The 17,167-nt window shown below is 39.9% G+C and overlaps 1 protein-coding gene across 1 annotated transcript in view; it reads left to right on the top strand.

Annotated features, from left to right (window-relative positions):
- Positions 1-1,406: 1,406 nt before the first annotated feature.
- GRIN2D (glutamate ionotropic receptor NMDA type subunit 2D) overlaps positions 1,407-17,167 on the top strand; it is a 721,729-nt gene continuing 705,968 nt past the window's right edge. The window contains exons 1-2 of the mRNA XM_075276758.1: positions 1,407-1,884; positions 1,965-2,336. The gene's annotated coding sequence lies outside the window, so the exon portion shown is untranslated. The remainder of the gene's footprint in view (positions 1,885-1,964; positions 2,337-17,167) is intronic.

The raw sequence follows: 17,167 nt of genomic DNA, 5'->3' as shown, positions 1-17,167 counted from the left end.
ATTATTTTGCCTGGAAAAAGTTCAGAATTTTTATGGACTGTCTAGGAATTATTGGATATGTTAGAAGCCTGAATGTCATGAACTACTGAGATGCTGTCCGCTAAATGCAGCAGCCTCTGCAAGTAGTCACATCATAAGATGCAAACGTCTATAAATGGCACCTGTCGGCTTCAGCAGGCTAGTGGCAGGAAATTTGATTTATTATGAGAAATGTTTCTGTATGTAAGGGGAACCGTTCTGATGATATCATTACACTGGGGAATTGGTCCTAATGAAATACTGTAATCTACTGTTTAAAAGGAGCTTCAGACTGCATCTTTAATATCTTTATGTAAATGTGACTATATAGAGATTGTAAATGTCGTATTCCAACAATGTAGAAATTCTTTACCCCTATATATTTGAATGGGAGTCAGTAGTAGGGATTGCAGAGGTTGTGTGCACCCCTGTAGCCTGAGGTGGCCTCAAAGACCTCTACGTCATATGTAGCATAGATTTCTCATACAATTAGGAGAGACACAAAGTGATATTTTGGAGGCCCTGTTACAAATGTTGTATTTGGGCCATAGCAGCTTTAATTTGCACCTTCTGGTCGGAAGCAAAAATGAGGTATATTTATGTGTATGACCTTTCCAATATGTAACATCAATCAGAAGGAAAATGGATGTGATTTCTGATGTGGTCTCCAATCCTGGACTCTCCATATGCGGTGAAACTGCAAGTCACGGCGACCATGAGAATCTACATCTTGGCATGGTGGGATTTGTAGAAGAAAACCACAGATTATGGTGCACTGTGCTAAACTAATACTGTACATTATACCATTAACCTTAATCTGCCTAGGGTCCTGATCTGATCTACTTATGCTTGTGTTGTGAAATGATACATGGCGATCTGATGTCAGCTGATGCTCAGATACCTCATTTATGTCATTATGATGCGCTCTTAATTACAGTTAATTAGACACAGCCCTGGACCAGAACCTCCTATTACTATAGGACAATGTAACACCAAGGTCAGAAGCCGGACAATGTGAAGACAAGTAAAGATCTCATTCTTGGGATCCAATAAACATTGTAGTTTTTCTGTGCAGGTTTATTGGATTTTGCTAATATTCCAGCATCTTTTTGTTCTTGCAGTGTAAATGTCAATTACTATGCATCAATTATGAGGTGTAATTTATGTGTAGCTGTAGTATTTCCACTGTCTCCTAGTCTTATTAGCTGCATGCAGTTCTCATTTCATCCTTGTCAAGATTAAATCATTGTCAGAAATGTCACTAGCCCCTTACTTGCCCTAAGCTTCCATATGCAGTGTTGCCATGAGCTTGTGTAGAGGGGAAAGGCAGGTTGGCAGCAGTGTCCGACTTATCTCTTTAAATTGTTCCCTATGCCGTGGTATGAGGTGCTATCGGTTCTGAATGTTAATGTCCCTGTGTGTGCTTCTCCCTCTCTCGCTTTCCCTGTGTGTGTATGTGTGTGCGGATCTCACTCTGCCTCTCCAGCCCCATCTCCCTGTCTGTATCTGAGTGCATGCATCTGTGTGAAAGAGGGGGAAAATACATCAGTTTACCACGGACATGCCTCTCTAACAAGGAGAAGAGGAGGAGAGAGTGAGTAGAAAGGGAGAGAGAAAACAGCAGAATGACAAGGGACATTTAAACTGCTCATATATTCCGTCCACAAGCAGAGAATCTAGAGAGACGAACTCGAGAAGGATATAGACCTGTGCAGATTCAACATGCATCCAGGTTCAATTCTCCACAAGAGCCCATGACATAAACAGAAGACTTCAACTGGAAATTCATTTTTTTTTCTCATTTATTTTCTCAATTTTCCAAGTCACTGCTTTTCACTCCCCCTGAAAAGAAAAACCAGAAGAAAGGTGATTTTTGTTTTCCCATCCACTCAATGGTGTTTAACTTTGAATGCAACATGTGTAATGTGCTCCTTTTACCTTGATAGATTCCCAACAACCTTGTCGGATGCAGAGAAGAAGAAGCAAGACAACAAGATCGGAGGCAAACTCTCAGCAAAGCAGATGAAATAAGAAGGGGGAATGTGATAATATAACCTCAAGGCTCTTGCCAGGAATAAAGGACTACCCCCACCCCCTTGATTTTGGAGCACTATTTTCTGACAAGGGGCCAGATAATATGCCTGGTGCATAAACGTGTTCTGATCTTGTGTTCATTTTGTGTTTCTGCCTGTCACTGCATGACATCAATGGAACTGACACAGGGATGTATTAAGAGAAGCTTAGGCTGTTCTGGCAGGTCTTAGCTTACCACCAGCTGCCTCTGTCTCTACTGGTTTTGGGAGCGGTGCAATGAGAAGGTAAGTTGGAAGGATTTTCTACTTTTATATTATATGTTTTTCAGCTCACAGGGCCTGAATAGAGAGGCAATGCAGGAGTCCCAATATGTAATCAATTCTTCATCTAGAAGGTCACATAACACATCCCCATTTCTACACATACATATGTGCTAAAAGTTCTTTTATCAAATAGGAACTTCATACAGGTTTTTTTCCATGTAAAGGCTTCACTTTAAACAAAAGTGTGAAGTCTGATTCCCTGGAGATAAAGAAAAAGAATCTCTTTCAAGAAAAGATCAAGGGCATTCTCATAAAAGGAACATTCTATACTGTATGTCTTCTGCTTCCACTGTGAGAAATGAATATGAAACATACTCAATGTAAATCTTTTTTGACTTTTGCCCATAGGGAAAATTATGAATCACATCATATTCTGTTAAAATTTGGATCATGGGATGTGATTTGCGGTATGTCACGGCTGCTGCTTTGTGTGCGCTAACCAGACTGATGTCAGATATTTCAGTCTTTTCACAAATGTTTACAGAGCCACAAGTTCTAATGTTAAATGTTTGGCAGGGCTGAGTGCATATGTGTGTCCCTGTGTCTGTTTGTGTATGCCACTCAACGTGCATGTTTATATCTCCAGTTCCTCTGCATTACATCCTTTTTTTCTTCACGTTTCATGGGCTATTGGCTTTGGAAGGCTTATCAATTTCCATTTGAAAAGCTGTTTCTTCTTTATTTAATTGCCCTTGCTTCTTGGCTTGTTTTGCTGGTGGGCTTGCAAAGGGGGGAGGTGGGGGACCGTAGTGTTGGGGAGGGGGGGGGGGCAGCTTCACAGCCTAGAATGTTAAATAAAATGTATATATATAGAATCTAAAACACAAATGTCCACACAGTAATGTGCCTTAGGTTGTATACCAAACTGATATAATCCTTCATGAGAAGAGAACAAATTGCAGCTGTTTTTATAATATCTGCCACAAGAGCTAGCCTGAGCGCACATTTAATCTTATTTAATCATGCAGGCTCCTGCATTTTTTCCACCGCTGACCAGCAGGGTCATGCAGCAAGCTGTACTCGTGGCCCCTTGGCAGGGAAATAGTTAAATGTACACATATGAAATCCCTGTTTCTTCAATTGACTGACCGGGTTATTGGTAAGGATAAAATTCAATGTATACCAAGTTCCAGTTCTACAATCTGGAGACTGCATTACTACAGCATGTCTTTAATTTACATGACTGTCCTCCAGCACTTTGCAGAATAATATCCGATGAGATTAAAGGGCTACAAAAATCCAAAGTAAAGTTCTCAAGCTTGGATTTGTCACTGTTCTTGATGATTATATTTCCTGTATTACTGTGAAATGTGACAATAATTAATCTATTCTTGACTAGAAAATCTAGTATCAGCCTAAAGACATTTTGCTCTGCTGCATTGTCTATCAATATTTTAATGACTTTGACCCTCAACACAGCAATGAATACCATTATTTTACTACCATGGGTGTCCTATGTATATGTCATTCCATTTCCTCTCCTTTGCTATAATGGTTCACTTCACTTCTTTATCATTCACTTTAATTACTACAATGTCCTCTCCTGCCCAAAGCCATCTACGGGGGAGACCTTTATACTTTTAGCTTGGACTGAACAGCACCATATCTTTGTGAAAAATAAAACTACACTTCAATTATTAAAATCAAAATTTTGCCATCTTTCCACATCCACGATATTTTTCTGTGGACATGTGAAGGTGAAATATGAATAAAAATGTTCTCAAGGATTTAGTTTAATCTATTTATCCTATATATTTGAGAGTGTAATTCCTATTTATTCCATTATTGTGATGCCTTATAAATGTCCATACAACATCAAGAAAAGCCTCAATCAAACATGGTTGAAGCAAAATGCTACATAAATCCTCCGAGAAAGTGGGAGATTTATGAAAACTGGTACAAGGGAAACGTGGGTCTAGCTTTCATTAAAAGGACCTCTATTGTATGGATTCTGATCTCAATAGACAAGTGCCTACCTTCCTTTCCAACAGTCTTATACTGAATAATAAACACTAAATTAATGAATATATGTTACTTTAGCTTGTATCAGATGTACCTGTGGCTAACATTTCACCCATAATCTTCATTCATTCATTCATTCATTCATTCATTCCACCACACTCTACATCCATCTCAGGCTTTTCCATTGGTGATGGACTTAGTAATCATAAGCAGTCAGTAAAGTTATGGCAAGATGGCCTTTAACGGCCAAAGAGTACTCTTACCTAAGGGGTATGTTCACACAATATAATATGGAAATGAATTTGTGTTGGACTCTGCCTCACAATCAGCTCCATATTCCTTCTCGTGTGAACACTCCCTTAGTTTGCAACTGAGGATTTGGGTTTTTTGGCCTTTTGTACATACAGTACAGTTCTTGTTTTTATTAGCATCTTTGTTATATAAAGGCTGGCTCTTTTCTTTAAAAGTAACTTTTCATAAGTTTTTTTTTTCTTTGTATAAAGACACGTGAGTTCAGAAAATGAAAAAACAAAGTTAAGTAACTATAGACCTTCAGGGTCCCCTGACAATACTATTTGTTTCTGAGTCTAGACACTTGTATTATGTATATTTTAACATGCTCTTTCAAGTTTGCCTCTCCTTCTGAGATTTAACAGATACATTTGATAAACCCATTAAACACCCAAGAGGCGCATAAACCATCACCATGCAATGGCTTCTATTCTCTTGAGTACACAACAGGTTAATTGAGTGCACACTAAAATCTCTCTCCCCACTATAGATAGGACTCATGGGTCTACAGGGAATATTAGCTCATCGGAAGTGGTATGTGCGAGAGACACCAAGGGGAGAAGATAAAACACAAAACAGAATAAAGCAGTCTGTATAACTATGAAAATGGAAACTATTTTAGCTTTTTAATGGTCAGTAAATCACATGTGGCATATTAAAAGTACTTATTTGTTCATGATCTTTTGATGGCTTCTCTATCAGTTGTGAAAATAATTTTATGTTGCTTCATCTTAGAGAACTTAAAGAATAGATTCCTCTCTAGTGTACCCAAACTGAACCTAAGGGTAAAGGTGCCCATTCACCTTCCGCAGATGCCAGCTGAATGACAGCTATCAGTCCTGACTCCTCCATACAATTGTATAGGCATGTTCAAACGTGCATATATTGTAAATGGGAGGTGAGGAGACAGTGATGTCTGATCCCTCTGGAAGAGGCTCATTTTGCCAGGGCAAAAGCATCAGGTGTGCCCAGAGTAAGGAGGCCTCCATGCACATATGAAGAAAGAAAGAAGAACCCTCCATGGTGCAAATTATCTTCGGTGTGAGGAGGTACATGTGGGGGTATCCCCAAAGTCATTGCGCCAACCTGGAGGGGTTGTGAGGTACCAGGTACACCCCTAGGTAGTATTGTATGTAGGCAAATCAGTTGCAGCCAGCTTCTATAGTGGGAGGTATAAATGTACAGAAAAGGGAGGACAAAATGCTGGAGGTCTTTGGCCCTGCTTGCATAGATCTCAAACAAGCAGGAAGAAGAATCATTTGAGACGTCTACCTTTCATTCTGGCTAAGCAGACAACAAATTTCGACATACGACCGAAGTCTCCATTAGGCCAATAAGAGCGGATAAATGATAGAAATGGCTCCAAGATTCTTCATTACTATGGAGAATGTGAGCACATAGGGACACTGCTGACAATATTTGTAAAGTGCTGTGGAACAGGGCACTATATAAGAAAACCAAATAACTAAATAAATAGAAGTGGTTACCTTCTGGGCTTTGAGCATCATACTAGAATACAGGCTGCCATGAAGAGTGCCTATATATTCTGCTCAGACATCAGTGACTGACAGGCATCAGTTTCATTTACTGAATTACTTACGGTTTTGGAGCAAAGTACAGCATATACACTATTTATATTATGGAATTACTGGCTATACAATACATTGTTAATATACTGCACAAATATAGGCGGGTGTAAGCTGAAATGACATCTGACTGTAGTCTTGACCTGACAAATGCACATCAGTGATAGTACCCAGGCGGTGGATCCTTTATGTGAGGTGACCAGGCTTTCTGAATTCTAGGACCTCCCCTCTTCTCTGGGTGCTAGAGCCATCAATCAGATCAGAGATATGGACCTGGGGACTGTCCACTATAGATAGCCTGGGGCATTGTATATTAAGGAGTTGCATCCTGGGCAAGGAGCTGACAAAATTAAAACATGGATTTCATTTTCTTGTGACCTACATGACCATTACCCCAGTTATACTTACATTTCATTCCCCATCCTCTAAACAATATATTAAGTAATTTTAAAGGGTTCACTTTAACTTCTTCTTTACATGAGTTTCTCTACTGTAAGCCTTTACCTAATTTCAATTGCCTATGCCATAATAATCTCTTTAGCAGGATCCAACCACCGAAGTCTTCTACAATTTGTAGATTAGATGTTCAGTACCTGGTCCCTAGTTCCTTGCAGATGGTAAATAAGAGTTATAAAAGCAACTGAACAAGTCTTCTCTGCTGTCTCTGTATCACCTATCCAATACTATTATGATTGAGTATATGTGACTATCTCACAATGGTATATAGGGCTCAAAAGATAACTGATCAGACATTCTTGACTTCCACATCAATATTCATTACTATTTTTATCTACTGTAGCTGTGTAATTTCATTCAGCTTTGTTTTCAGATAATTTTGTAGTAAAGTATGTGCACATTAATATTCAGGTCTATAAATACATAAATGACAGTAAGGTATTTTATACCTAATGCCAAAAAAAGTTTTTTTTAACTAACACATAGGTGTACAGAGTATGGAATTAAGTAGACTCTCCAGGACATATATGCAAGGAATGAAAGATTTTGCTGCAATAAAGTCAGAACAACAAAGTGTTAAGAAGGATATACTTCTTAATGGGAACACTGGCCTCAATTTATCATCGGACAGACTTTGATCCCTCCAGGTTGTATAAGGTATTGAGCTGGCAAGCTGCCTCTTTAGGAAACCAAATTATTATTTTAACTAATTTGCTGCAGAATCGTACCCTTGTAGCTTTGCCAGGTAACCACAGAGGGTAATGATTAAATTTCAAGGGATTATCCTACTCTACCCTACTTTAGAAGTGGCGTGGGAGTACTGTACATATAATACCCCTCAAGGTATAGATTGTTGTAGCTCTGCAGTTAACTTAATTGCTAAGAGAAAAGTTTCTCGAGTCTTCAGAGACTATTTCATGCATTTAGTGACATATTAATGAGCACAACAATACTTGGATGTCTAAGGATGTCTGCTGCATACGTTCATGGAAGGAGAGTAGTATTCTGATCTTACTATTTGTCACATTATGAATATTGTACTCAGAGGTCCCCATTAAGTCACATAATAGCTGATTATTATTTTGTATAATATTGCACATTCTATTGTAAGATATATATATATATATATATATATATATATATATATATATAGCATCTTAAGGCTAAGGCCCTACGTAGTGGGACAGAAACGCATTGCGGATGTTAACGCAGAGCTTTCTTCTTCAATCATAGCTATAGGGAAACTGCCAGTATTTCCGGAAGTATAATTAACATGCTGTGATTTCCAAAAACCCAGCAGTTTTGGAAATCGCCGCATTTTCTCTGGAATGTGTGGAAGGGATTCACTTGCAAGTGTAGAGGCAGGTGACATATAATCAGGTATGCCAAAACGAAATATAATCAATTGCCAGACAACATACAATATATTAGCAAAAAGGGTCTGCAGCAGCTCACTTACTGTTATATAATGTTATGTAAATGTTTAACAAAGCACTCGTTAATCTAATATTGTACAAAGTATAATACTTCTTGATTTCTTCAGGAAAATGTTAGATCCTGAAAGGTTGACTTCATCGTGAGGCACAAATCTCAAATGTACTTATTTATCATAACTTAAAGGGGTTCTCCATTTTCCAAACATTATCTGCAAATACGTCCACAGCAGTGCTAAATCCTCACTGTTCCCTTGTGCAGCCTTTGCTTGGCTTTATTTTACTTCAGACTCCTTGTATCACTGTTATTTACAAGCAGTGAATCTTTGAACAAACTACATTTCCCATAATGCATCTGCCCCTGCTCTCCCCTCCAATGAAATCACAGATAATAAATCATTCCCGCATCCAAGGTCACATGTTCTGTAATGTTTTGTTCAAGCACACTCCTCTATTAGCCCATCCCCCCCTGAGAGCGGCAAACACAGGGAGTGAGAGCAAGCAGATGCATCATGGGAACTGTAGTTTCTTCATAGATTCACTGCATGTAAATAACAGTGAAACAAGGAGTCTCAAGTAAAGTAAAACCAAGCAAAGTCTGCACAAAGGAACAGTGAGTATTTAGCACTGATGTGGATGTATTTTCAGATAATGTTTGGAAGCTGGATAGCTCCTTTAAGTTATAAAATTCTTGTACCTAATACCTACTAGAGATGCTTGTACTGTAGGCATACAGTGGCATATGTTGATCATAGGCTCCCATATTAAACCAAGGTATTCCATGCACATGCATTTGGTTGTGGAATCTGTCTGACTAGAAAAGCGCAGGAAACAGTGCTAATCCATAAAAAAGTGATACAAATTTGTGTCAGCCTGAGGGACACTCATTTGGCCTGTATTAGGTATATATAGGGACCTATGTTAGATATATGTGCTGGGAGCCACTCTGGTGCCTACAACAAATGCAGTCTAACTGTAGCCATATTGATTAAAGGGATTTTTTTTTCTAATGTAGATTGTGAGCCTACATAGAGCTCACAATGTACTTTTTTTTTTTTTCCTCCTATCTATATGTCTTTGGAATATGGGATGGAAATCCATGCAAACATGGGTAGAACATACAAACTCCTTGCAGTTGTTTTTTTGCCCTTGGCAGGGTTTGAACACCAGGACTCCAGCGCTGCAAGGCTGCAGTGCTAACCACTGAGCCACCGTGTGGCCCCTGATTAAAGGGATTCTATCACTACAACAGCTCTTTTACAATAAATACACAAAGGAATAGCCTTAAGAAAGGCTATTATTCTCTTACCTTTATTATTCTAATCTCGCAGCACTGGGAACACCCCCAGTGCTCCAACAGAGCTGGGGACGCCCCCAGTGCTGTGAGAAAACTCATTTGCATAAGGAAGAAAGAAAAAATTCCTCAGGAATGGCAGCGCCGATCAGAATAATAAAGGTAAGAGAAGACTAGCCTTTCTCAAGGCTATTCCTACGTGTATTTATAGTAAAAAGGGTATTCTAGTGATAGAATCCCTATAAAGTAGCAATGTGGAGTACAGTTTCAAGAAGTATGCAGCATTCCTTTAATTCTATAAGAAAATAAAACATAAACAAAACCCATATCACTTTGAATACTCATGATATTAGGAAATATCTACATGAATACCTGCGCATGAATAACATTAACACTGAGTTGGATGTGCATGAATAACTATCTCATTATATGTAATATTGATTTTGTTACGATAGACCAAGCATTATTAAACCTGCCAAAGTCTGTAGAATACTTTCTTTTGGGTTGAGAACCCAGATAGATGTGTGGTGTCAGGATACCAGGATACACCTCCAGGTGAATGTCCACTGTCATTTGGACCTTGCAGCCTTGATCAGCTCCAGAGTGACTCTCCACAAACGATAGTATGCGGCACAAATTGCTTAATTCATATAGATGAGCATTGTTTTTAGTGTTTGTGACTTGTGTAATACCTTCAATCCTCATGATAATAGCCTCGAGGAGCGCCAACTTTTTTTTTTCTGTATAACTATTACAAATTATAACAAATAGCTTCAAATGCTGTGCAGTGGCCATGCTGCTCTGTCGCAACTCAGCTCCAATAGTGTGTCACAGCCAGTACACATTGTACAAAGCTTTTAGCTCCATATACTGTGCTGAAAACAGTGGAAAAGTAGAAAAAGACTGAACAAGTACGACGTATTTGGGGGTTTGCAGGTGAAAGCCTTGTCTTCTTTATAAAATGAACATTGCATGACTTAGAGCACTCAGTCAGAGACGTCCTTCTTCACAGCACAGCCAATCGTGCTTTGCTGTGAGAGCCGGGAGGAACTCCCCCCTCCATCTGCTCGCAGTACTCGTCCATAGACGAGCATTATCAGGGAGGGAGGGGGCGTTCCTCCCGGCTCTCACAGCACAGCGCGATTGGCTGTGCTGTGAAGAAGGACATCTCTGACTGAGTGTCAGAGACGCTCTTCTGACCATAGAAGAGCTACGGTACCGGATCGTAAGCTCTTCACACTGGGCCCACATCGGGAAAGCCGACAGTGCGCTGAACTCAGCGCACTGTCAGCTTTCCGGCAGTATATAGAACTGCCTGTGGGCAAAATGGTGGAAGGTCCTCTTTAAACATTGAGGTGGAATGAAGGGGCTCATGACACTGGGGGCAGACGAAGGGAGGGGGGAGAATGGCATGACACTGGGGCAGAAATGGAGGGACATGAAACTGGGGGCAGAAATGGAGGGACATGAATCTGGGGGAAGAGATGGGGGGACATGAATCTGGGGCAGAGATGGGGGGACATGAATCTGGGGGCAGATGAAGGGTGTATATATAACTGGGGGAAAGATGGAGGGGGGACATATAGTTTACGGGTGACTGTAGGAGGATTATACAGTGTGGGGGCACATGAAAAATGAATGGGCGGAGTCAACATAAAAGTGGGTGGAGCTAAATTTGCCACGGTGCGGCCCGCCGACTGGCTGGGATCTTGCTCTGTGGCCCACATGCTGAGTTGAGTTTGAGACCCCTGATTTACAGTATACATACATTTTATGTATACATATGTCACATAACTGTCAAAACACGTGAAATACAATACACGGTAAAAGTAACCAAGGTGTTTCCACTACAACAGTGTCAATGGTAATCCATAGCAACAACAAAGATATAGCCATTATTCAGTAAACAGTCCATATCAGGTATGGAAAGAGTCATGTTATACCGCAAATAACACAGCACTGAGATCTGCCTTGTCTTGCCTGATTTATTGGTCTCCTTTCCTCACTAGTTCTATCACCACAGAGTCTGACGAAGGTCTAAACATTGACTAAAAGGTTACCCTTTTTTGCTCTAGTGAATAAAATCACTTTTGTATTATACTATTGTGTTGTATACAACTTTTGTTGTTAGTGGATATCAAGGGTTGGTACCCTACTTAGAGTCACATAAATAAGAAGTGCCCTGCCCACCTCTTGGAACATTAGGGGTCTATAGATTATGTCAAAAAATATTTTATCAGTGGGTATAGCCTTATGCCATTTCACTCACAATCTTCACCCACATTTGCCTCTTTTGCGCTCACTTTCATGCCACATCTGACATACATACACACTTCAAGTCACTTTGATTTTGTCCTATCTTTGCAAAAAAGTATAAAACCCTAAATGCTAAACAGACAATCATGTGAGGAATCTAGCCACGTCTCAGCCAGACCACTACATTAATGACTAAGAGGAAGACGAAACTCCACGGACTGTTATACCCCAAACCCTCCCCCCCCCCCACCCCCCCATACTCTCCCCCTTGACTCCAACTCCCCCCCCCCCCCTCTTTACTAGCTTTGGCAATGCCAAATATCTATTCAGGCGTGCCAATAAAGCCTATTTGATTTGATTTGTTTCTCCTGGACCAAGGCCTCGGCCCCCCCCAGTATGCTTGCTAGGCTTCTAGTATTTGTGAACATACATTATAAATTGCCAACCAAGTTCATACATTCATTTATTTAAATTCTCTAATTTCATGGCCACAATTCTCTGAAGTGTTTAGTTGTCAAACATGAATGTCCTTATCAACTGTTCTAATTCCCCACCATCATCCACTTCCCCACCTACCTCTAGAGCCTGTCCCTCCTTTAACCTATCTACCGGTCTAATGTCTGCCTACCTCTCCCCCATAACCTAGTTAAATACTCCACCCCCCCACTACAATTCTCTCCCCCAGCATGGTGGTTCCAATACCTTTTCCATTCAGGTGCAAATTATCTGCGCTAATCTGCTTGTACGCCAATGGAAAGTCAGCAGGTACGTCCTTATGCCATTCCAGCCGCAATGATTCAACATCCGCACAATGTTCACTCACATTTGCCTCTTTTCATATTTGCCTCATGTAGTGTAAAGGCTGTGATTTGCCGTAGCATTGTACCGTACCTGCAAAGTGGATGGGATTCTGGCTAATCGCATTCACACATTGCAGAAAAATACCTGCAGCCGACATCCTGCAATTTCAAAAACTGTCATGTTTTTGTAAACCGCTGCATGTCAATAATACCTACAGAAATGCTGGCATTTTTCCTATAGATATAATGGAAGCAGAAAGTCTGCAGAGGAAAACTCTGCGGACTTTCAAGTACTGCAGGAAAAAAAGCAATGCGTTTTCACCATTTAACCTCACAGTTGCTCCAGTTACCTACATATATAGGACTGTGCACTGAAGCAAACCTCCATTATAGTTGGCCATTATCCCAGTTACAACAAACAGTAAAGTAGAAAAGTAAAGTATTTACAGGGATGTTAACTCTGTTTAGCTCTGACTCTCCACCACATATGGTAAACATACATACAGACCCAGTGTAAAAAAGCATTAGTTTTACAGCAGTTTTCTGCTTATCTGTAATACTAATTTACGTTCTAGTACTCCACCCAGGTTACATTTACAGCTATCGATTATTAATTCTACTTAACAGGGCTCAGACACAATACTCATCTGTATTTGACAACCTATATCAATGGATCCTTCCTACAATAACCCGGGAGATAACCTGTCACAGCGATCACTGTTCCCCTGAAAGCATATTAGTGCAAGATTTCCATTAGTAAGCAATTATAAAGTGAGGAAGCCAATAAGCAGGGTCAGGGAAATCTGAAGGATGGCTGATGTTATGACATTTCTGTAAGTTATTGCCAACAATGAAGGAACCCTCCTATATCTCTATAAGGCTGAGGCTGCACACAAACGTAGCATTTTTTGGTGAAGATTTTGCTGCATTTTTTTGAGTCAAAGCCAAGAGTGGATTGATCAGAAGGTAGAAGTATAAGAACTTTCTATATATTTCCAATTCCTTTTGTAGCCATTTTTGGCTTTAGCTCAAATAACCACAGCAATATCTGTAACAAAAAAAGCTGCATTTCCGCAACGTGGAGCCTCAGCCTAAGGGTGCAGACCAGTTGCACCTGGTCCTGATGGCTTAGGGGGACCAAAAGGCTTTTGCCATATTAGAAGTACAGATAATAAAACATCAGGGTTACCATGTTTTTATAGTGATTTTTCATGCAAAGAATCTTGTACTTACGTGGTTATTGTCAATCAGTATTTCCATTATTATTATTATTTTTTGGCTTTATTTCATGTGTGGGCCAAACTAAACATACTTTCTCACTTTTGAAAAGCTGAAATGTTGGAGGTATTTTGTCACAATTCATTTTTCTTAATTTCTAATTTGAGTGCATTTTGACCCATCATTGTATGTTGTGAGCAACTCTAAATCTTACGAGAAGTTGGGGTTACAGTCTCTGCACTTTTTTTATTGTGTTTTTGTCCCTCATAGATAGTAAGTAGAGATGAGCGAGTAGTATTCGATCGAATATCGAATAACATTATAGTCTATGGGAAAACACACACAAGGAGGTTTTTGTATTGAATTCAATGGAATTTTCCCACGTGGTATTCGACCGATACGAGTATTTGATAGTCGTATTCGATCGAATACTACTCACTCATCTCTAATAGTAAGTCCTTATCGGTACAGTCCTCTATTCTGCTATAACGTCATTAGGTTAGTCTATTGTACTTGTTTTTGTATCTGTGTATTTTGTGTATTATATGTAAATTGTCTTCAAATGTAAAGCATCATGGCACTAATGGTGTTCTAAAAATAAATAAATAATATGTTATGAAGACTACATTTATATTTTTGAGTTGCAAACTTTTTCTTTGATCTGTTTTTCAGTTTCATACAGATAAGTAGGATTTGAGATATGCAAGAAAGATATAAAGCAACATAAAATATTTTTTTCAATGTTGTATTGCTCTGAAGCACATTGCAGCAACGTTTTGGCGTGCAGGCATTCCTCAAGGTGGGAATTTCTTGCCCAGCTTCTAATGATGTAAGGAGCATTACAGCACATATGACATAGCATGAGCTAATGATATGTGACTGTATATACATTTCTGGTAATGGACCTAATCTTGTAGAAAAGCAGGTCTTTTGTTTTTCTCTATTTAAACCTTTGCACCTTAAATAAATCATGCCCTGGGGTCACAATCCCATTACAGGGCACTACTTATCATACGGCTGATCAATAACACACTGGAATTAAAGCTGCACCTTTTCACACAGAGTAAAAGCCATAGAGAAATGTGATTGTCCTACTAAATGGTATAGTATGTTTAGTGTATTATAGGAACATGTGTTATTAGAAGTAAAAACAATCTCCAGTCATTTACAGACATACGATCAGTTACCAGCAGAATATGGTTCCATGTCATTAGAAGGCCAATGTCATACTAGTGACAGTCAGTAATTCTAATAGGTTGCTGGCATAATGCTAATAATGAGAGGGTCACACTACAGGCTCCCAAGTGCAAGCTAAACTAAATAAATCGCAGAGTTTATGTCATGTTTTGAGATTCTTAATTTAGTATTCACCTATTGTATTTCTAAGGCACATTTCAACAACTGATATATATATATATATATATATATATATATATATATATATATATATATAGGAATGGAAATAATTAAATGACCAGTGCAAAGTTTTTTTCTGATTATTCTCCTCATTAGTATATTTTTGAGTACATCGTTCTTTTATTATATAAACTACTGATAACATGTCTCCGAAATTCAAAGCAAAAAATTTTGTATTTATTTGCAGAAAATGAGAAATCGTCAAAATAATAAAAAAGAAGCAGCGCTGTTAGACCTATAATGGGGTCCATGTGCTTGCCGCTAGATCTCTGCACAGAACATGCGGACAGGAAAGTAGTTCACAATCTACTTTCCTGTCCACATGATTGGTGCGGGCAGCGTGCGGCAAGCACACGGACCCCATTATAGTCTATGGGGACCGTGTTCTTTCACCGCACAGCGCTTGCAATTGCTTTTGGTATTCCGTCTGGGGAGGGGGGGTCCCCATGCAGACTCCCCCGAACTGTAAATCAACGCACATGTAAACAAGGCCTTAATCCCAGCTTTCATGCATCTTCACATGCTTTCCTCCAGTCTTTCACACTGCTTTTGGGTGACCTTATGCCACTCCTGGCACAAAAATGTGAGCAGTTCTTCTTTGTTTGATGGCTTGTGACTATCCTTCTTCCCTTTTATTACATTCTAGTGGTTTTCAATGAGGTTCAGGTCTGGAGATTGGGCTGGCCATGACAGGGTCTTGATGTGGTGCTCCTTCATCAACACATTGATTGACCTAGCATGGTGCATTGTCCTTCTGGAAAAACCAGTCCTCCAGAGCTGTATGTATATATATGTGTGTATAGGGCCAGATCAATGTTATTGTGTTTGATAAGCACTTATTTTAATAACAATATAAAATACAAGGGATGGGATGGATGACCAATTGCCAGTGCAGGGTAAAAATAGTTGCACAAGGTATATAATCAAATAAAACTCCTTCCACACGGATGGGCAAGGACGTGACATAAGATGATGGAAGTGTCCACAATATCATTATACAGTATGGTATTTGCTTTTAACTAAATAGCTTGCCGTTCAATTAATCTTCAAATCCAAATAATCTTTAACCATTAGTTAGTGATTTTATATTTGTGTGACCTATATAGACTCATCGGCCACTTTATTAGGTACACCATGCTAGTAACGGGTTGGACCCCCTTTTGCCTTCAGAACTGCCTCAATTCTTCGTGGCATAGATTCAACAAGGTGCTGGAAGCATTCCTCAGAGATTTTGATCCATATTGACATGATGGCATCACACAGTTGCCGCAGATTTGTCGGCTGCACATCCATGATGCGAATCTCCCGTTCCACCACATCCCAAAGATGCTCTATTGGATTGAGATCTGGTGACTGTGGAGGCCATTGGAGTACAGTGAACTCATTGTCATGTTCAAGAAACCAGTCTGAGATGATTCCAGCTTTATGACATGGCGCATTATCCTGCTGAAAGTAGCAATCAGATGTTGGGTACATTGTGGTCATAAAGGGATGGACATGGTCAGCAACAATACTCCGGTAGGCTTTGGCGTTGCAACGATGCTCAATTGGTACCAAGGGGCCCAAAGAGTGCCAAGAAAATATTCCCCACACCATGACACCACCACCACCAGCCTGAACCGTTGATACAAGGCAGGATGGATCCATGCTTTCATGTTGTTGATGCCAAATTCTGACCCTACCATCCGAATGTCGCAGCAGAAATCGAGACTCATCAGACCAGGCAACGTTTTTCCAATCTTCAATTGTCCAATTTCGATGAGCTTGTGCAAATTGTAGCCTCAGTTTCCTGTTCTTAGCTGAAAGGAGTGGCACCCGGTGTGGTCTTCTGCTGCTGTAGCCCATCTGCCTCAAAGTTCGACGTACTGTGCGTTCAGAGATGCTCTTCTGGCTACCTTGGTTGTAACGGGTGGCTATTTGAGTCACTGTTGCCTTTCTATCAGCTCGAACCAGTCTGGCCATTCTCCTCTGACCTCTGGCATCAACAACGCATTTCCGCCCATAGAACTGCCGCTCACTGGATGTTTTTTCTTTTTCGGACCATTCTCTGTAAACCCTAGAGATGGTTGTGCGTGAAAAT

This window comes from Leptodactylus fuscus, chromosome 6 (genome assembly GCF_031893055.1).
Source record: "Leptodactylus fuscus isolate aLepFus1 chromosome 6, aLepFus1.hap2, whole genome shotgun sequence".
NCBI classification, from domain to species: Eukaryota; Metazoa; Chordata; class Amphibia; order Anura; family Leptodactylidae; genus Leptodactylus; species Leptodactylus fuscus.
This window is presented reverse-complemented; position numbering and strand designations above follow the sequence as displayed.